General features: G+C 42.9%; 1 protein-coding gene across 3 annotated transcripts in view; it reads left to right on the plus strand.

The window, feature by feature from the left end:
* Positions 1-22,457, plus strand: part of LOC147004218 (palmitoyl-protein thioesterase 1-like) — a 54,585-nt gene that overhangs the window by 21,463 nt on the left and 10,665 nt on the right. The window contains exon 1 of one of the 3 annotated variants that reach the window (XM_085838399.1): positions 18,232-18,353. The exons of the other annotated variants lie outside the window; for them this stretch is intronic. The gene's annotated coding sequence lies outside the window, so the exon portion shown is untranslated. Of the gene's footprint in view, positions 1-18,231; positions 18,354-22,457 lie in introns of those variants that run through there. 3 annotated transcript variants of the gene reach the window in all.

A 22,457-nucleotide genomic window follows, 5' to 3' on the forward strand; every position in this document is an offset into this window, starting at 1 on the left:
AAGGGCTGATCCTGCCTTGGTCTGATTGTCAATCCTCCATCACTCGTTGGGAAGATCAGAGTAAAACCTTTTCCTTTTCTCCCAACATGATAGATGACCCAGAGAAGGAATTTGTTATGAAAAAGGGACTTTTCATACAGGACTTTAGAATGCATCCCTTTCACAGGTGGGTGTTTTGTGGAGTCAATGGCAGTTTACAGAACTCAATCCTTTGATCTTTATCCAGGGAGGAGCAGTTGGAAAGGCTTCTTTTACTGGCATCTCAAGATTTGCTCAGTATTGGGGAATACATGCTGCCTCCCAGGACTCTTATGGATATACTAATACCAGTGTAGAGATCACTGGGTTCAATAAAACTTTGGTAAACCAGATTAATTATCCACCTACCCCAGTCTGTGTTTACCCCCTTTCTTGTTTATTCTTTCAAATGATTCATTTGAAGTCTGTTCCAATGATTCTTGTTGGATTTCTCAATGTTGGGATGTAACAAAGAACATCCGTGCCATGGTGGCCTGGATCCCACATTGGATCCCTGTTCCGGTGGAAACACCCTCCACCTTATCCCTGTTTCGACAAAAAGAGAGATTTTGGCATCACTGCTGCCGTGATCATAGCAATTTCAGCCAGTGCAGCTGCTGCTACAGCTGCAGGGTACGCTATGGCTAGAGCGGTTCAATCAGGCATAAAATTAAATCAGCTTTCAGCAGATCTGGCTGATGCCATCACTGTCCAAACTTCTGCTAGTACCAAGTTAAAAGGAGGGCTGATGATTTTGAATCAGTGCCTTGACCTGGCGGAGGAACAGATAGGCTTTCTATACCAGATGGCCCAGTTGGGTTGTGAAAGAAAACTGGATGCTCTGTGTATTACCAGTGTCCAATATGAAAATTTTACTTATGCAGCTAATCTGTCTAGACAGCTTTCCTTGTATATTGCAGGAAATTGGTCCGAGGGATTCGATGAGACTCTTGAGGCCCTGAGGGTGGCAGTTTTAAAGATCAACTCAACGCAAGTGGACCTATCATTGACAGAGGGCCTCTCCTCCTGGATTTCATCTGCATTTTCTTATTTTAAGGAATGGGTGGGGGTAGGTTTATTTGGTGTTGCCACCTGCTGTGGACTTGTGTTCATGCTCTGGTTGGTTTGCAAGCTCAGAACCCAACAAACAAATGACAAGGTTGTGATAGCTCAAGCATTTGCTGCCATTGAGCAAGGGGCCTCCCCCGAAATCTGGATATCTATGCTCAAAAATTAGTTGACATCGGTGGCTGGCCTCTTTTGTAGAGTTCGCCCTAGGTCATTTAGTAGTTACTGTCACATAGCACTGTGGTATCCAGGGACGGGCAACTTTCCTCATGCACAGATCAACCTAAGACATGGGGCCCGGTGGTGATAGGGTTACTTTATGACAGGAAAGGCTGTGACATTGGAGGAATGACCTAAGACAGGAGCCACAGCGGATGGGCATAATTACACAGACCTAGTCCAGCCTCAATTTAATAAAATAAAAAGGGGGAGATGTGTAGAGTCGTGCCTTGAGCAATCGCCATTATAAGATGGTGCTGGCCTCCGCTGTGCCTAACTAGTAAACAAGCCTTGTACGCAGGTGCGAGAGTGAACTCACTCCTAGTCACTGCCCATTCTCGGGGCGTAATAGTGGGGTGATGGCCGAGCAACAAATCAGGAGCTGACACGCCATATCAGGTGCTGAAACACCATGGCTGAGGGCTATATAAGCGACTCCATTTTCTGGGGTTGGGGTCTTCCCTCTTGAAGAAGCAATAAAGCTTTTGCTGCAGAAGATTCCAGTTGTCCTGAGTGTGTTCTTGCCGGCGGGACCAAAAGCTCGGGATAGGTACTGGTTAGTTCATATTGTTGTTCCACCTATAGGGTTGCAGACCCCTTTAGCTCCTTGGGTATTATCTCTAGCTCCTCCATTGGGGGCCCTGTGTTCCATCCAATAGATGACTATGAGCATCCACTTCTGTATTCAAAGATGCTTTTATCTGCAGGAAAATCAGAGTGATTTAGGAGCTATGCCAGATACTTCTATCAGTCTAGAAATTATAAAGGCCTGAGAATATTTCTGTGAGAAACTGTGGTCAAAGACTAAATATGCAATTTTTAGGTTCTTTTAGCCCCCTTATCTCCTATGCTTGTTGGAGTTTTGTTTAGAGCTGAGGCAGAATCATGCATTCCATAGTATTTACAAAGGTTAATGTTAACCCAAACCAAACCAAACCAAACCAAACCAAACCAAACCAAACCAAACCAAACCAAATCAAGTGTTGTTGAGAATGTGGACAAACTACAACCTTGCATATTATTGGTAATAATGTAAAGAGATACAGAGAATATAGGAGACAATCTGGTACTATCCTGCAAAATTAAAAAGATTACAGGGCTAGAGAAATAGCTCAATGGTTAAGAGCACTGGCTCTTTTTCCAGGGGACCTAGGTTTGATTCTAAGTACCCACCTGTCAGCACACAAGCATCTGTAACTTCAGTTACAGGAGATCCAATTCCCTATTATTGCGTCTGTGGGCACTAAACACCCACATGGCACACACAGATAATGCAGCTACACGTAGATATGTACCCATACATGCAAAATGAAATAGAAAAGAATTTAAAAATAGAACCACTCTATGACTCAACACTTGCACTTCTTGGTATGGGCTCAAAGGCAGGTATTGAAGAAATACTTGGAGATACATATTTGTAGCAGCTTTCATATTTAATTTAACACTTCATCTCTATGAGGTACTTAACAGCAATCAAAATTATAAAGACAGGAAGTAGATAGAATGGTGATTGCCAGGGAGTACAGAGAGGTGGAGGGTGTCAGTTACTTTTCTCATTGCTTGAAAAAATACCTGAGAAAAACAAGGAGGAAGGATTTATTTTGACTCATGACTCCAATTAGTCTGTCTGTCTGTCTGTCTGTCTGTCTGTCTGTCTATCGACAGTCTCACTATATAGCTCTGGAACTCACTATGTAGACCCAGCTGGCTTGAACTCATAGAGATCTTCCTGCCTCTGTCTTTTGAGTGTTGGGATTTAAGGTGTACACTACCACACTTGGCCTCTTGGCTCACAGTTTGAGGGTACAGTCCATCATGGCAGGACAAGCATGGTGGCAGGAGCTTGAGTCAGGTTGTTTCATTGCATCCACAGCCAGTAGGCAAAGAGAATGATGAAAGCTGTTGCTCAGGTTTTTCTCTCCTTTACCCCCAGCCCATGAAATAGTGCCATCGACATTTAAGGCAAGTCTTCCAACCTCAGTATGCTCAGTCTAAAATCCATCTCAGGCATGGCAAGATGTTTGTCTCCTAGCTGAATGTAGATTCTGATGAGTTGACAATCAGTATTAACCATTACAGGGAATAAGGAGTCATTGTTTAGTGGAGTGTTAGGGTGACTATTGCTGTGATGACCAAAAGCAGCTTGGAGAAGAAAGAGTTAACCTTACTTATAGTTCCATTGTCACTGAAGGAAGTGAAGGCAGAAACTCAAATAGGGCAGGAACTTGGAGGCAAGAGCTGATGCAGAGACCATGGATGAGTGCTGCTTACTGGTTTGATCTCCATGGCTTGCTCAGTCTGTTTTGTTATCGAACACAGGACCACCAGCCCAGGGTGGCTGGGCCCTCCAATGTCAATCACTAAGAAAATGTCCTACAGGCTTGTTTGCAGCCTGATCTGATGGGGGCATATAGTCAGTTGATGTTTCCTCTCAGATGTCTCTAGCTTGTACCAAAACTAGTTAGCATAAGTTGGTACTGAGTTTGAGTTTGGCAAGAAGGACCCTGGAGGTGGATGGTGGTGGCAGTTGTACAGTGTGGACTCAAGAGCTGAAAAGATGTCTCAGCAGTTAAGAGCACCAACTGCTCTTCCAGGAGACCATAGTTCAGTTCCCAGTACCCATGTTAGGTGGCTCACAACCACCTGTCACTCTAGCTTCAGGGGATCTGACACCCTGGTTTCTGTGGGCACCTGAACACATATTTGCTCACTTCCACACAGACACATACAGCTGCTACACATAACTAAAAATAATAAAAATAAAATTTAAAACAATAGCATGGAGTCAATACCTCTGAGTAATACACTAAGAAATAGTTAAGAGTGATTCCTAAGCTAGCACAGGACCTGCAGAATCTACATAAAAGCTGCACGTGGTCTACACACACCTATAATCCAGTTATTTTTGGGGAAAGATTGCTGGGGCTTGCTGGCCACCAGTCTGCTCCAGATTCAAGAGAATTAGGTAGAATGTGATAGAGTGGAACACCTGATGTCCTCTAGCCTCTGCATGGAAACAGCAGAGCACACTTGCACACATGCACATACACCACACACACACACACACACACACACACACACACACACACACCAGTTAATTTTAGGTCAGTGTGATGCCATCTGTTTGTAATCTCAGTAGTGAGGAGACAGAAAGAAAAATAGGGTTTCTGTAAGTTTGAGGCTAGTTTGTACCAGGCCAGCCTCCAAACCACCCAACCACTTACCCACCCACCTAACCAACCAACACCCCGCAAAAATCAATGGCTGGAGAGATGCCTTGGTAGTTAAGAGCTCTGATCCAGATATCCCTGGTTCAATTCTCAGCACCCACATGAGTGCAACATCAGACCCAACTTCTTCATCTAGCCTCTCCCAAGCACTACACACACACATGGTGTGCAGTTATATATGCAGGCAATACACCCCCCAAAAAAACCCAAAAGAAAATATAATAATAATAATAATAATAATAATAATAATAATAATAATAATTATTTGTGTTTCTCTGTGTAACAGCCCTGGCTGTCCTGGAACTCACTCTGTAGGTCAGGTTGCCTTCAAACTCACAGAGATCTGCCAGCCTCTGCCTCCCTAGTCTGCAATTAAAGGCATGCACCATCAAGTCTGGCCTGAAAACAAACATTTATTTTTAAATGTATTCTTTCATACAATACATCCCAATGGCAGCTTCCCTTCTCCCAGATCTATTACCTCTCCATTTCTCTTCAGGAAAGAGCAGGCTTCCCAGTGATACCAGCTGAACTCAGCATAGCAAGATTCAATAAGACTAGGCACAAACACCCATATCAAGGCTGGACGAAGCAACTCATAGGAGGAAAAGGGTCCCAAGAGATGGCAAAGAGTCACTGATATCCTTTCTCCCTCTGTTAGGAGCCCTACAAAAAAAAAAAAAAAAACAAAAAAACCCAAGTTAAATAACCACAGCATGTATGCAGAGGACCTAGCACAGACCCAGTGTAGGCTCTGTGATTGCCACTGCAGTCTCTGTGAGTCCCTATGAGCCCTGCTTAGTTGATTCTGTGGACTGTGTTTTCCTGGAGTCCTCAACCCTTCTGACTCTTATAATCCTTCCTTCTCTTCTACAGGTTTCCCTGAGCTCCAGCTAATGTTTGAGTGGGTCTCTGTATCTGCTCCCTTAAGCTGCTGGAAGGAGCCTCTCTGATGTCAATTGGGCTAGGCACCAGTGTATGAACATCATTAGGAATCATTTCAGTGACTTTTCTCTCCCTTTTCAATTGTGTTTGGTTCTACCCTACGTATCTGAACCATTCAGTTTCCAGTTCCTGGAATCCATGCAGTGTTGGGCACGGTCTCCCTCTTGTGGTTTGGGCCTGGTTATACCAGTCTTTGGTTGGCCACTCTCACAAGCTTTGAGCCACGATCTTGCAGGCAGGACGGGTATGGGTTGAAGGTTTTATGGCTGGATTGGTGCCTGGGTCCTGCCACTGGGAGCCTGCTAGGTTGTCAAAGATGGATGATTCAGGCTTCATATACTCCATTACTAGGAGTCCTTGCTAGGGTCATCTTCATGGGTGAAGGAAGTTTCTGCTGTGTTCCTAGAAATGTTTCAGGATTCTGGTAATCTTTTCCTGTACTCCTTCCTCTGTCCCTCACTTCCTCACCCGATTCCCTCCTGTTTCCGTCCCCACCCACCAAGTCTATCCACAAATTATATTTTCCCTCCCCAGGGAGAACCCTGCATCCCCCTAGCCTTGTTACTTAGACTCTCTGGGTCTGTGGATTGTAGTGTGATTATTTTTTATTTAACATCTAATATCCACTTGTGAATCAAAATCATGTTTGTCTTCCTGGGTCTGGGTCACCTCACTCTGGATGTTTTAGTTCCATCCATTAGCTTAAAAATTTTATAATGTCATTTTTTTCTCTAACAGCTGAGTAACACTCCATTGTGTAAGCATACCACATTTTCTTTATCCATTCTTCTGTTTGAAGGGCATCTAGGTTGTTTCCAGTTTCTGGCTATTAGGAATAAAGCTTCTATAAACATAGATAAGCAAGTGTGAGTGTGGTAGGATGGGACATCTTTTGTGTATGTGCCTAAGAGAGGTAAATCTGGGTCTTGAGGTAGATTGATTCCCAATTTTTTCTGAGGAACAACCGTATTGATTTCCATAGTGGCTGTGACCTACCAGCAATGAAGGAGTGTTCCCCTTGCTCCACATCCTTGATAGCATAAGCTGTCACTTATGTTATTGATCTTGGTCATTCTGACAGGTGTAAAATGAGATCTGAGTAGTTTTGACTTGCATTTCTCTGATGGCTATGTACAATGGAATCAAACTGAAGCCAGTTTTGAATAGAGCTTCCATTTTGAATAGGAGTCAAATACATTTTAAGTTCCAAGACCTCCCTGGATAACAGACATCCTGCTTGGTAGAAAGAGACATTACTGTGGGTAGCTGAAATCACAGTTGGCAAGCTGAGATGAGACTGCAAGGCAAATCATCCTTCCAGATCTGTTGTCTTAGTTAGGGTTTTATTGCTGTGAACAGACACCATGACCAACGCAAGACTTATAAAGGAAATCATTTTAATCCTTTATAATCCTGACTTACAGGATTCAGAGGTTCAGCCCAGTATCATAAGGTAAGGGGAATGGCAGTGTCCAGGCAGGCATGTCACAGGAGGATCTGAGAGTTTTACATCTTCATCCAAAAGAAGCCAGGAACAAATTGTGAAGGGTCTCAAAACCCACACCTACAGTGACACATTTCCTCCAACAAGGCCACACCTCCTAATAGTGCCACTCTTTGGGCCAAGCATATTCAAACCAACACAGCTGGATAACCCAGCCAGTGGGAACAGGATAAGTGTACCACAAAGACATGTTCCAAAGAAGTCACCTATTCTTAAATCATGTTTGGTGGGATAACTTGGCACAGATGTTTGTGTATTTCGAGCTTAAACTCTGACTCAGGGTCGCAGTTCAGCTTCTGAGTCTATTTTATGGCTCTGATCAATTGCTAGTGGATTGAGTACAATAAAACAAATCAGTAGCCGTCCTTTATAGAAAGGATAAATGGGCTGAGAAAAAAATTAGGGAAACAATTCTCTTCACAATAGCCACAAATAGTATAAATATCTTGGGATAACTCTAACCAAACAAGTGAAAGACCTGGCTGACAATAACTTCAACTCTCTCAAGAAAGAAATTGAAAAAGATCTCAGAAAATAGAGAGATCTCCCATGTTCATGGATTGGCAGAATTAACATAGTAAAAATGGACATCCTACCAAAGGCAATCTATAGATTCAATGCAATCCCCATCAAAATCCCAACACAATTCTTCAAAGACATGGGAAGAGCAATTCTCAAATTCATCTGGAAAGGCAAAAAACCAGGAATAGCAAAAATAATTCTTAATAATAAAAGAATAGCTGCGGGAAACACTATCCCTGAACTCAAGCTTTACTACAGAGCAATAGTGATAAAAACTGCATGGTATTGGTACAGAGACAGACATGTTGATCAATGGAATAGAATTGAGGACCCAGAAATAAAACCTCACACTATGGTCACTTGATCTTTGACAAAGATGCCAAAAATATACAATGGAAAAAAGAATTCATCTTTAATAAATGGTGCTGGTCTAACTGGCTGTCAGTATGTAGAAGAATGAAAATAGACCCATATTTGTCACCTTGTACAAAGCTCAAGTCCAAATGGATCAAGGACCTTAACATAAAACCAGATACACTGAATTTAATAGAAGAGAAAGTGGAAAAGAGCCTTGAACTCATTGGCACAGGGGGAAATTTCCTAAACAGAACTCCAGTGGCTCATGTTCTAAGATCAACAATTGATAAATGGGACCTCATGAAACTGGAAAGCTTCTGAAAGACAAAGGACATAGTCAATAAGACAAATTGGCAACCTACAAATTGGGAAAAATAATCTTCATTAACCCCACATCTGATAGAGGGCAAATATCCAAGATATATAAAGAACTCAAGAAGTTAATCATGAAAAAAAACAAAACAAAACAAAAACCAAACAACCTAATCAAGAAATGCAGGATAGATCTAAACCAAGAATTCACAACTGAGGAATCTCAAATTGCTGAGAAGCACCTAAAGAAATGTTCAAAGTCCTTAGCGATCAGAGAAATGCAAATCAAACGACCCTGAGATTCCATCTTACACCAACCATAATGGCTAAGATCAAAACCTCAGGTGACAACACATGTTGGAGAGGATGTGGAGAAAGAGGAACACTCCTCTACTGCTGGTGGGGTTGCAAACTGGTACAAATACTCTGGAAATCAATCTGGAGGCTTCTCAGAAAATTGGAAATAGATCTATCTGAAGATCCAGCTATACCACTCTTGGGAATATACCCAAAAGATGCCCCACCATGACACAGGGGCACATGTTCCACTATGTTCATAGCAGCCTTATTTGTAATAGCCAGAAGGTGGAAACAACCCAGATGTCCCATGACAGAAGAATGGATTCAGAAAATGTGATTCATTTACACAATGGAATACTACTCAGCTATTAAGAATGAGAACATTCTGAGTTTTGTAGGCAAATGGATAGAACTAGAAAATATCCTGAATGAGATAACTTAGACCCAAAAGTAAATGCATGGTATGTACTCACTAATAAGTGGATATTAGCTAAAAAAAACCCCAAAACAAAACAAAACAACAAAACAAAAAACAACTCCCCCCAAACCCTCCCAAAACATACAGAATACCCAAGACACAGTTCACAGAATTCAAAAAGCTTCACAAGCTGAAGTGCCCAAGTGAGGATACCTCAGTCCCACTTGGGAGGGAGAAGAAAGTAATCACAAGTGGGGAGGGAGGGAAGGACCTGGGACGGGAAGTGGATGGGGGGAGGGGTGGGGAGGGGTGGGGAGGGGTGGGGAGGGAGGGAAACTTGATCTGGTATTGGGTGAGGGAAAAGGACTGAAGCCCTGAGGGCCATCAGAAAGAATGTAAATAGGCAACCTCAGAAAATAGGATGTTGGGGGGACCCCCCAGAATGCACCAGAGACCTGGGAGGTGAGAGACTCCCAGGACTCAAAGGGAGAGACCTTAGATGAAATGCCCCGCCTGACAGTAGGGAGAGGGAACTTGATAGAGCCCACCTCCAGCAAGAAGATAGGGCATCAAGTGCAGGATGGGGTTGCCATCCTATAGTCACACCTTTGACCCATAATTGTTCCTCTCTGAAAGAATTACAGGGATGGAAATGGAGAAGAGCTTGAGGAAAAGAAGGTCCAGGGACAGGCCCAAAGTGGGATCCAGGTCAAGGGGAGGGTCTATTACTGAGGCTATGAAGAGCTCACATAAAGGGATCTATCATGACTGCCCTCTGAAAGATCCAACAAGCAGCTGAGAGAGTCAGATGCAGATATTTGCACCCAACCAGTGGACAGAAGTAGCTGACTCCTGTTGTTGAATTAGGGAAGGCTGAAAGAAGCTGAGGAAAAGGGTCACCCTATAGGAGAACCAGCAGTCTTAATTAATCTGAACCCCTAAGATCTTTCAAACACTGGACCACCAAACAGACAGCATACACCAGCTGATATGAGGCCCCCAACACACATACAGTAGAGAACTTCTGGGTTTGTGTTCATTCAGAGATGATCCACCTAACCCTCAAGAGACTGGAGGCCCCAGGGAGCTTAGAAGTCAGATGAGGTTGGGGGTGGGGACATCCACGTGGAAACGGGGTGTGCTGGGGAGGAGGTCTGGGATATGGGGCAGACAGAGGATGGATGGGGGGGTAATGGAATATGGAGTTTTAAAAATAAAAATAAAATTAAAAAAATTTCTCATCTGCTTAAATAATAAGATGAACATCTGAAGATACAGTCAGCTCCAGTATCTGTGCTGTTTTCCTTGACTGGTCAGTTTTTGTGCCTAATTCAAATAAAGATCTTGCTTTGCTGGACTCTTGTGACTATTTGGGTTGTTGGTTTTTTTTTTTTTTTTGGACCCCCAACAGCTAAGGATGTTGAACACTTCTTTAAGTGTTTCTCAGCCATTTGACACTCCTTTATTGAGAACTCTCTGTTTAGCTTTGTACCTCATTTTTTGACTGGATTGTTTAGTTTGTTGATGCCTAGTTTCTTGAGTTCTTTATATATTTTGGACATTAGCCCTCTATTGAACGTAGAGTTGGTAAACATCTTTTCCCATTCTGTAGGCTGCTGTTTTGTCCCCTTGACAGTGTCCTTTGTGGAAGTTACAGAAGCTTTTCCATTTCATGAGGTTGCATTGATTAATTATTGATATTAGTGCCTGCATATGTATGTTGGGGGTGCACTAACCCCTGTCTTCAGAAAGTTGTTTACTGTACCAACGAGCTCAAGGCTGTTCCCTACTTTCTCTTCTATTCAGTTCAGCGTATCTGTTTTTACACTGAGGTCTTTGATCCACTTGGACTTACGCTTTATGTAGAGTGATAAATATGGATCTATTCACATTCTTCTACACGCAGGCATCCAGTTAGACCAACGCCATTTGTTAAAGATTCTTTTTTGTTTTCATTCCTTATTTCTGACTTCTTTATAAAAAAAATTGGGTGTTCATAGGTGTGTGGATTTATGTCTGGGTCTTCAATTTGATTCATTTGATCAACATGTTTGTTTTTAATGCCACTAGCATATGGGCTTTACTATAAAAGCTCCGTAGTATAGTTTGAAATCAGGGATGGTGATACTTCAGGAAGTTATTTTATTGTTAAAGGATTGTTCTAACTATCCTGAGCTTTTTGTTTTTTCTTATGAAATCAAGTATTACCCTTTCAAGATCTGTCAAGGATTGTCAGGACCCATTTGCTGCTTCTCTGAAGCAGAGGAAAGGGAGAGAGAGAGAGAGAGAGAGAGAGAGAGAGAGAGAGAGAGAGACTTGCCAGGCAGAGTCAAGGTTGGCCAGGGTCTGCTGGCAGATGGATGGACAAGAGGATGTGCATTTGAGGCTTAAGTCGAGGGGCTGAAGGTCCTATTGACCTTGGTGGCAGGAACAGGAAGGCTTTTGGATGAGAACAGATGTTTTATGTGTGTATTTCAAGAATTGTTTCTGTTAGCTTGTGGCTTTGCTTCCCATGGTAATGTGTCATATAAAAAGGCTAAGAAAAATAAACTTGAGGCTGATGTGGTATTGATCTGCAGTTCTTCCAATTCTATATGTATCTCTTGCATCTTCTTTTTGGCCTTTCCTATCATTAATCCTCACTCCCCCTTCAGAAGCTGTTTGAGCCTGTGCCAGCAGGCTCTGGTGTAGGTGGTGCTTGAAAGGTGGAGCTCTGTGATGAGGGCATTAAGTTTTGGACATTGTGGAAAAAGCAAGCACTTGGACAAGGTAAAAGTGTGGTGAAAAATTCTTGGGAGTAATAGACATAGGAAAATACAGAGACAGGAACTCAGAAAAAGTAAGGGAGCTTGGAAAAAGTAAAAGTTGAGAGAGAGAGAGAGAGAGAGAGAGAGAGAGAGAGAGAGAGAGAGAGAGAGAGAGAGAGAGAGAGAGAAATAAGAGAAAGAAAAAGAAAAAGGAACAAAGAAGAGAAATTAAATATAGAAAATGGAAACAGTGGTATGCTTTTTGTAGAAATGCTTAAGAATATGCTCCTGCTGGGCAGTGGTGGCGCACGCCTTTAATCCCAGGACTCGGGAGGCAGAGGCAGGCGGATTTCTGAGTTAGAGGCCAGCCTGGTGTACAAAGTGAGTTCCAGGACAGCTAGGGCTATACAGAGAAACCCTGTCTCCACACACCCCCCCCCATGCTTCCCTAAAGAAGGGCAACAACAATTACATAATTTTAACATTTTATAGAAAAGGTTTGTCCTTGGTTTCCTGAGGAAGGTATAATAAATTTAGCAACCTGGAAGAAGGCTGAGGGAAGATTTGAAAATTACTACGATGTTCTTGGACAATTGAGCATTGTCCTTTCAAGGTCTGTAAAGGATTGTCAGGAGACATTTGCCACTTCTCTGCAGCAGAAAAAAACAACAACAACAACAAAAAAAAAACCAAAAAACTAAAGTTCACTTAAGCTTCAGGGAATCAGAGTCCTAAGACTTGAACCTGCCTGTCACAGATCAAATGGCCTCCAGATATGTACACATGCCTGATCTTTAAAATGGAATTTCCCTTTGGTCTTGTGATTTCTTATCTTCCCCAGTTGCTAGACAATTCTAATTTCTATTCCTAGTCTATATTTTTCTGGTGGATATAGGAGCTCACCATTTTCAGAGGCCACCGGGACCCATGATGACCCAAATTACCCTAGTTAAGGTGCTACAGGAGCCAAGCCCTATGCCTGTACTACCAAGTGGTATGGGGACTTGGGCAAAAAGACTAGTACTCACTCTTTCCTGGTGATTCCTGAATGCCCTTAACCCCTGTTAGGAAGGAACTTCCTGACTAAAACTGCAGCTCAAATTCACTTCTAACCCGGAGGTAAGATAGTGGTCCAGGCAAACCCAGCTTTGGTCTATGTTTTCTTTTTGGAGGATGGATGTATATCTCCTGTAGCTAAGGAAAAAGAAACCTGACTCTCTACCATCCCTCCTGAAAAGGCATATTGCCCAGATATCTCAAGTATGGGCTGAAAATAACACCTCTGGCCTTGCTTCTCACCTACCCTGGTTATGGTAGATCTAAAAGGATGTGGGCTGCTATGATTCTAGGACAACTTGGCCAACCCTCTGCACAGAATCCAGTTTCTTAGACAAATAGGCTACTGGACATTGCCAGAGACCCAAATTTTGTGTCAAGACCCCTTTGGCAACACATCTGTACCCATCCACAAACAAATGGAGAGATTTAGTCATAAATCTATCCCTGTTAGAATAAGGCAGTACCCTCTGTCACAAGAAGCTCATCAGGATGTCAGGCCCCATATTAATCGACTTCAAGAGCATGGAATCCTAGTTCTTTGTCATTCTCCCTGGAACACACTTTTGTTACCAGTTAAAAAGCCAGAGGAAAAGACCATAGACCAATCAAGATCTGAGGGAGGTGAATAAGAGGATGGAAGACATTCACCAATCATCCAGAACCCATATACACTTCTGAGTTCCTTACCACCAAACAGACAAATTTACAGTCTTAGGTTTGAAAGATACCCTCTTTAGTAGTTATTCTAGATAAGAATAGCCAGTCACTCTTTGCCTTTGAGTGGCAAGATCTGGAAAACGGGTTCAATGGGCAGCTAATCTAGATAAGACTGCTACAAGTATTCAAGAAGTTGCTCACCATCTTTGATGAGGTTCTCCCCCAAGACCTATGAGAGTATGGACAGGCCATACCTTGAATGGACTAGGGAAGCTGAAAAAGCCTTAAATGGTTTAAAATTAACCTTTTTGTCTGCCAGTTTTAGAATTTCCTGATATGACTAAATCTCTCCATTTGTTTGTGGATGGGTACAGATGTGTTGCCAAAGGGGTCTTGACACAAAATTTGGGTCTCTGTCGATGTCCAGTAGCCTATTTGTCTAAGAAACTGGATTCTGTGCAGAGGGTTGGCCAAGTTGTCCTAGAATCATAGCAGCCCACATCCTGTTGGTTAGGAATGACTTTGTGACAATCCCTTACAGTCACTACACCCATGTTATAGAAGGGCTTCTCAAGAGCCTACCTGACTGGTGGACTTAAAATGCTTGGTTCTCACACTGTCAAGCATTGTTATTGAACCATCCTCAAGTGGTCTTAAATCCCAGCTTATCTCTAAAACCTGCCACCCTGGTATCTAACCCAGACTTGGACAATCCACCAACTCACGACTGCTTGGAGATCCTGCAGGATGTCTGTGAGATTTGGCTGGACCTGATTGACCATTCTTGGCCAATGTAGACTTCACCATGTACACTGAGGGAAGCAGAACAAGGCAGTGATGGACTTGAATCAGACATTGTGAGCATCTCTCCTCCTGAGTGGGATATTGGCCCAGAAGGAAGAGCTGATAGCTCTCACAAAAGCACTCAACCTGGGCAAAGACAAAGTGGTCAATGTTTACACTGAGAGCTGATATGCATTTGTTACTGCATATGTCTACGGAGCTATATCTCTTGAAAGAGGACTGTTAACAGCAGAAGAAATGACTATTAAAAGCAAGTAAGTGATCCTAAACCTCTTGACAACACAATGGTTGCCTAAGAAGATGGCCATTATACACTGACTAGACACCAAAAGGGCCAGTCACCAGAAGCCTCAGGGGACCATAGACCAGGCACGGAAGCTAAGGAAGCAACAAAACAAACAGCACCCATACTCCTTCTGATATCCTTGTTTGACCCAGTCTTGCCCAAAGTTCTGACTTATTCTCAGGAAGATGATAAGGTCTAATAAATTTCTACCCAAAGCCTACTTTGAAGATAGATAAAGACATGAGGAAGACTGAGGAGGAATCATAACAAAGGACTTAGGAAGAATCTTAATCATGCAACTCCATGAGACCATCCACTTGGGGATAAATAAGATAAAAGTATTGATTACCCCCAAGTTTTATGTTCCAGATTTGCCTAAAGAACTGCAAAATATTACTGGGTGTCATGCTTGTTAGATGACCAGCTCATCCCTGAAAAGGACACAAGCCAAAAGAGAAAGAGGAACTGCATCAGGTGTCTTCTGGGAGATGAACTTCACAGAGGTAAAACCAGAAAAATTCTGTTATAAATACCTCTTAATATTTGTTGATTCTTTTTCAATATGGACAGAGGTATTCCCAACCAAGAAAGAAACAGCCCAAACAGTATGTAAAAAACTTATAGAAGAAATAATTCTAGGGTTCGGGACCCCAACAGCTCTGGGATGGGATAATGGTTCAGTCTTTGTCTTGCAGGGTCAGTCAGCACATGCATGGGGATAAATTGGAAGCTGCATTGTGAATATAAGCCTCAGAGTTCAGAACAGGTAGAAAGGATGAATCAGACCTTAAAGGAGACCCTAACAAAATTAGTCCTAAAAACTGGCGATGACTGGGTATCCCTTTCCCTTTGTGCTCCTACAAGTCAGGAGCACCTCCTACATAAAGGGAGTGACCCCTTATTAGATAATGTTTGGAAGACCTCTTCTAATCCTCCCAAATACTAGAACATACCTATTAGCAGATATCTCTGATCATCCTATTCTTAAGTCAATCCAGATACTCCAGAAAGTCTAGATAGGTCTCTACTCCTATGTTCAATATTTGCACGAACTGTTATCCGTCAACCCCCGTTGGTTCTCACCTGGTGACCTGGTCCGGTCAAGAGATAACAGAGGCAATTTTTAACCCCTCAATGGAAGAGACCTTACATTGTAATCCTGATCACATTCACAGCTGTAAAGGTTGATGGGACCCGAACTTGGATCCACCACTCCCAGCTGAAGTTCACCCCCTGAAAACACCAGGACTCAGATTGGTAATGGATCACCAGGACACACTAAGAGTACCCACTAAAGATAAGGTTGATTGCTGTTTCCCTTGATCCTCTTTTCTTGCTTGTTAAATATGATGTTATTCCAAAACATAGGGCCTATAAAACCAGGAAACTATAGGCCAAGGACATGGCTATAGAGACTTTAAGACACAGAATTATTGCTGAGTTTGATCACTGCTTTTCCCACAAGCCTCCCCAGATTAAAATGTCATTTATAACCAGGTCTTGGGATGCTAGGGTCTAGACTCACCACTGGGTGCTAACTTAGAAACATTGAGGAGGAAAAATCTTGTGGGGACGATCAATATTATGTCTGACTGTCTGAGGGAGCTGAGGTAGCCGAGGTAGCCTACTGCCTTAGTTAGGGTTTGCATTGCTGTGAAGAGACACCACAACCAAGGCAACTCTTATAAGGACAATACTTAATTGGGCTGGTTTACAGGTTCAGAGGTTCAGTCCATTATTATCAAAGTGGAAGTATGGCAGTGTCCAGGAAGGCTTGGTGCAGGAGGAGCTGAAAGTTCTAAATCTTCATTTGAAGGCCACTAGAAGACTGGCTCCCATGTGGTTAGGAGGAGGTTCTCATTGCCCACCCCCACAGTGACACATGTCTTCCAACAAGGCTACACCTATTCCAACAAAGCCACACCTCCTAATAGTGCTTCTCCCTGGGCCAAACATATTCAAACCACAACATTAACTGTGAAGATGAAGAAGAGTTCTATTGTCCTTATTGGTCTTGCATTACTTGAGCTTAACACTGGGAACCTGATATTGCTGATGAGTACTTAGACATAAAATTTGAAAGAAATCTTAGTTGTAAGGTACCCTGTACTTGCAACTCAGTTCCTATCACCTTAAATGGAACCAGTTACCCCCTTATGCCTACTAGGATACCTTGACCTACTAGGACACTGGTGACTTAGAGCATACCTTATGGGCCAAGATCCAGGAACCATGTTCTCCATTCAAAGGTTAACCAAAGCCTATCTCTCTAAATCCATAGGCCCTTTGGTGGACATTCCCAAGGCTCTCCTTCCCAACCAGGGTTCCTTTGCACCCCCTGGATTAGGAACCACAAATTTATCTTCCATGACCCCTTCCCTAGGACTTCCCAGACTCCATTTGTCACCTCAGTCCCTGTTAATAGACACTATTTTGGCTACCTTCAAGTTCTTAAACAGCACCTAGCCCAATATGACAGAGGACTGTTGGCTCTGCCTAGACCCTAAGCCTCTTACTATATAGGCATAGCAGCAATAGATACCAAGCCTTTCCAGACCCTCAAGCTGATTACCCTCAATGATAGCATATCATGGCCTTGGGATATTTCCTTCCCCTTGAGGGGAGATACGGGGAACTGGAACTTGTTTTAGGTCAAATAGATATTACTTACCTACTTCACCTTATTCTCAAATATGTCACGATTCCAATATGCATTTGATACATGCCTCTAATACCATTAGGCTGAAAGAGAAAAGCCTTCTGGCTGCACCAGGAGGGTTTTGGTTTGTCTGTACTTCAGGACCTACACCTTGTCTCTCTGTTAGCTATTTTATCATTGAGGAAACCCCTGAATTGTGCACATTGGTACATATTCTACCCCAGCTTTCATATTATGAAGGTATTGCAGGATGCATTCACACAAGTCTCCTGCCAAACAGTGGGCAGCCACTACTCTGTTACCAGCACTAGAAGGATTGGGGATAGCAGGCTCTGCTGTGCTTGGTATAGTAGCTCTAGTGATGGGACATCAGCAATATAAAAATACCTCAATGAAGAAGTTGATAAAAAGCTTAACCCAGTTTCACTCAGCCACCTCCTTCCTAGAGAATCAAGTAGACTCCTTTGCTGAAGTTGTCCTACAGAATCGAAGGGCTCTAAATGTACTTTTCTTAAAGGAAGGAGGATTATATATGACCCTGGAGAACAATATTATTTTTATATCAATCACTCTGGGGTGATCAGGGATACCTGGAATTAGAAAGTAACCTCTTCCATAGGGAACAACAGTGAAAGCAGTCAATGAGCTGATATAAAACCCCTTTTAATTGGTTCCCTCGGTTAACTTCACTTTTGGTACCCTGTGCTTATTTTTGCTGATTCTAAGCTTTAGGCCCTGCATTATTTACTCCTTGGTTTCCTTTGTCAAGAAAAGAATTTCCACTGCACAGCTCATGGTTCTTAAGATGCAATATGATCCTCTGCTCAGGGTGGACACTGTGGAGTCAATGATTTAACCCTGTATGCAACTCAAGGGGTGAATGTTAAATATTAAAACTTACAATAGCTCTGCCATATTCTCTCAACCTTCATTTTGTAGCTAGTAACCTTAACTTGACCTATTGTTCCTTGCCATGCAAAATCAAATTTTTGTTGTACTTTGTCACAGAGCCTCATGAACTTTGGAGATCCTCCAGCCTTCTTGAATCCCAACTCTGGACTGTATCCCTGATTAATCAGATTTGGACTATGCTCTCAATAACCATTTATACCTGATTGGGATTGGTGTTTGAATGGTTTGTGTGGCTATTCCTGGACCCTAACATTACCCAGTACATGGGTGGTGGGTATTCTAGCTGGTGGAGTCTATGAAGAGGTGCTGGCTGGTGCAGTGGGTTGTTAGTCCGAGGTAGGTGGACAAAGGAAATGGTTTCCAGCTCTGGGGAGAATACATAGAGTCAGCGTAAAGTAAAGATAAGGATTCCAGTTCTTAGGCTGAGGAGTATAAGGGTTTTAAAGTGTAAGTTTAGAAGCTAGGTGTGGTAGTGATCCAAGTACTCAGGAGGCTGAGGCAGATGGATCTCTGTGAGTTTGAGGTGTTAAGATAAGCCTGTCTAGTTTCAGGTCATCCAGGACTAGAAGGGGGAGGGGGAAAGGGGAGAGGAGGGGGAAGGGAGAGAAGAAAGGAAAAAGTGTTGAGGTTAGGACTCATGTTGGGGATCATTTAGTCCCATTTTGAACATCTGATGTTTCTAGAATCTGTGAAACCTAGGTCCTATAGGTCTGTGCCAGGGACTAACCTTGGCTTGGAGAGGGGTTCTGAGAGAAAGGGTGTCTGGGAGAAACAAAAAGAATGACTCAAAGTCAAATCATGGATCCAAGCTGATAACCTGTGTTCTGCTTAATACAGCTTTTCCAGTCTGTTTCTTTCTATGTTATGCTTACTCTCCGGAGATTTTTCTGTCTATATTCTGCTTGCTTACTAGTCTAAAAGGTCTCTCTGTCCATGTCATGCTTCTCTCTCTCTCTCTCTCTCTCTCTCTCTCTCTCTCTCTCTCTCTCTCTCTCTCTCTCTCTCCTCCTCCTCCTCCTCCTCCTCCTCCTCCAAGCAGTTCTCTCTTTTTATCCTAAAAATTCTCTGGATAGCCCATCTTCTGCAGAACACAGGTCTAGTCTTTTACTTTACATATCAATCCAGCCATTTACTTCAGGTTTTCCTTTTGACTATCTTATGAATCAATGTCCCATAATCTCAGCCCTATGATTCTTAGAAGACAACAAGCATACATTATTTTTCTTAATGTTACAAAAGAATTCAGAGATGTGTCCGCCTTTGTTAAGCACAAACAATAAGCTAGTTGGGTGGGACTCTGCCCTGAAATTAACATTTCCACCATGCCTGAGCCTAACCTTGCTTTGTCCTATGCTGATCCTAAACTCAGGAATCTATCTGCCTTTGTAAACATAAACAAAAAAAATTTAGCTGGGTGGGATCTCATGTGGTCATCACTCCCTACATTTATCTCCTTCCTTAGTAATTTTCTAATAAGTTGCCTCATAGTGCAGCTGCTTTTGTTCCTTTAGATTTGTGAAGCCCCTCATAAAACTCATATTGCATCCTTATTTTTTGCATAGTTGAGGAGTTATATATTTTCAAACTCATGTTTTTAGAGTTTTTTTCCCACAGCCTTAAGGGCTGTCCTGAAGATCCCAGCATTTACCATTTTGCTGAGACAGAGCCACACCCTCAACTCCTGCTGTTTCTATTATTGCAAAGTCATTAACATTAATAGGGAGGCCATTCCTCAGGAGGAAAGAGTCCTCCACTGCTAGTGGGTTCAGAAAATATGTACATTCTTACACAAACAAACCTTTTGCCCACAGCAGCCATCAACACTCATGGAGGCTCACACTTGGGCCCTGTCTAGGGGGCAGAACCTTGTCACTCTGTCCCCACCAAGGCCATACCAGGTATGAAGGGGAATGAGGGACATATGCTTCTTTGGAGTAGAGTTCCAGGAGCTGTTTTTAAGGAAGATTTCAAATGATGCCAATGTAGCATCCCTTGTGGTAAGGATTACCTTGGATGAAAGGGACATGGGTGCTGGGGCAAAATTTTAGTTCTTCTGTTTGGAGGGGGTACAAACTAAGTAGGATCTAAAATCATTCAGACAGCTCTTCTCTGCTAAGACACAGCTGAGAGAAAGGGGCACAGTTCATTTCCTTGAGGATCCTAAAATAGTCACATTGATGTCTTTATATATAGAATGGAAGCATTGTATAAGAGTCCCTAAAGGACAGAAGAGCAGCTTCTGGTCTGTTGTAAGCACAAAATAAATACCTGTCAAATTGGTTTTGCTGTGGGGAATGCTCATGGCACCCGCCCTGCAGGGGCGTGGTCACCTGTGTCCCTGCAAGGCACCCTGATTGCCAGCCAGGGACACAAGCAATTGTTGGTATCACTGAGCTAAGATGATGTTACCTTGCTCCCTGTGGGTCCTGTCTGTCTGTCTTCTGTCCTGGTGCTGTGATGCCCAGAATCCAGAGCTTTCGGACCTTGAGTCAAAATCAGAGCCCATACCTCTGGTGTTCTGGAGTGAGATGGGTAAGTGAAGGGTAGATGGTCACAGGGCAGGTGATCTTCTTCCTTTTGTTGAGGATTCACGTCTGCAAAGCCAAAGATGGAAGGGACAGGATTTGGGATTTGGAGTCTGCTCTGCACTGTTGGGAATGTAATCAGGTGTTTCTGGTGAGCACTCAGGGAGAACTGTGTACTGCAGGGGTCATGCTATCTTTGTTAAAATTCTAGCAGCTGTGGTATCAGCCTGGAACATCTCACAGTCAGACCAGCCTGTCCCTGCAGAGCTGGGAAGTATACTCAGGCTTTCATTCCTTCACAACTGAATAGAGATCTACTAGGCACCTGCATGTCCTTCACTCAGTTACCACAGAGCAGCTGCTATACCTGAGCATGAAGCATTCTTCATCCTTCTGGAACTTGTTTTCCAGTGGGGGAAACATATTATAAAGAAATACGGGAAACTTGTCAAATGGCCATGGGTGCAGTGAAAACAGGCATAAAGCCTAGAAGGAGATAGAGCCTGAGGTGTGCTTGTGCTTCTACAGAGCAAGGTTAGGGCAGGATTCACCTAAGAGTGACAACTGAAGTGGACGAGGAAAGATGCCATATGGATGTGTGGTCAAAGGAACAGCAGATGCAAAGGCCCTAAACTTGGTGTTATCAGTGTGTAGATCAGTGTAGGTCCAGAGGGAGCAAGGGAAAAGAGGGTAGACACATATACTCGGGCTTTTAAGACTTGTGTCAGACTTGGAATTGGACTAGGAACTTGTGAGGAAATGAGTAGCAGAATGTGCCTACTTTTATTTGTAAAGAATTGTTCTAAGCCCATTGTGGTATCCAGTGCCTATAGAGAGCTAGTTTAGGAAAGCATTTCCCCATCACAAAGGAGTCAGAGATAGGATGGTCTCTGTAAAACCGAGGCCTGCCTGATCTTCACTTCGAGTTCCAGGTCAGCCAGAGCTACACGAGGAGATCCTGTTATATACAGTTCTAATTAAAATTAAACGTAAGGATTGTTCCATTTGTGACACTAGATGCCCATGCAGACCCTTCCAGTGGTTGCTGAAACAAAAGCTGTATCTTTGAGCTCAACCACCCATAATAAGATCTGATGCCCTCTTCTGGTGCGTCTGAAGATAACTACAGTGTACTTATGTATAACAAAAATTAAAAAAAATTATTAGATATTTTCTTCATTTACATTTCAAATGCTATCCCAAAAGTCCCCTATACTCTCCCCCTGCCCTGCTCCCCTACCCACCCACTCCCACTTCTTGGTCCTGATGTTCCCCTATACTGGGGCATATAAAATTTGCAAGACCAAGGGGCCTCTCTTCAATAAATCTTTGGGCTGGAGTGAGTGGGGCCAACTGGATCGAGCAGAGGTCCTAAAAATTCAATCCCAAACAACCACATGAAAGCTCACAACCATCTGTTCAGCTACAGTGTACCCATATACATAGAATATATAAATAAATAAAAAAAAGGGATTGAGGGACAGTCAACTGAGATCCCAGGGAATTCCAATGTTTGTCAACAGAGACAACAAAAGGCATTTTCTCATGTTTCTTGAAGGGCTCAGATTTATTAGCTATCAAGATTCATTTCTTCAAGAAATGAATCAAGGAGATTCCCCATGTAAGATTTAGCTCAGTGGCCTGTTTGTCCTGGAGACTCCCTGTAGCTAGTCTGTTGCTTTTCTTTTCTCCCATGACAGGTGAAGAGGGATCAGGGCCAGGCACATTCCAGGAACCTCAGAAATGGAGGAGAGAGACTGTGTAGTATCAGAATTTATGAGTTATAGGCATGAGAACCTGTCGGTTTTCTCACACTGTCCTTGTTTCTGTTGTAGTTGCTATGTTGAGAATAGATTGTAAATGTCACAGGGGGATAGTGTAGACCTTAAACCTCCTTATGACTCAGAGCTGTATG

The sequence above is a fragment of the Mus caroli genome, unplaced genomic scaffold (assembly GCF_978045245.1).
Source record: "Mus caroli unplaced genomic scaffold, Mus_caroli_1 scaffold_6, whole genome shotgun sequence".
Lineage (NCBI taxonomy): Eukaryota > Metazoa > Chordata > Mammalia > Rodentia > Muridae > Mus > Mus caroli.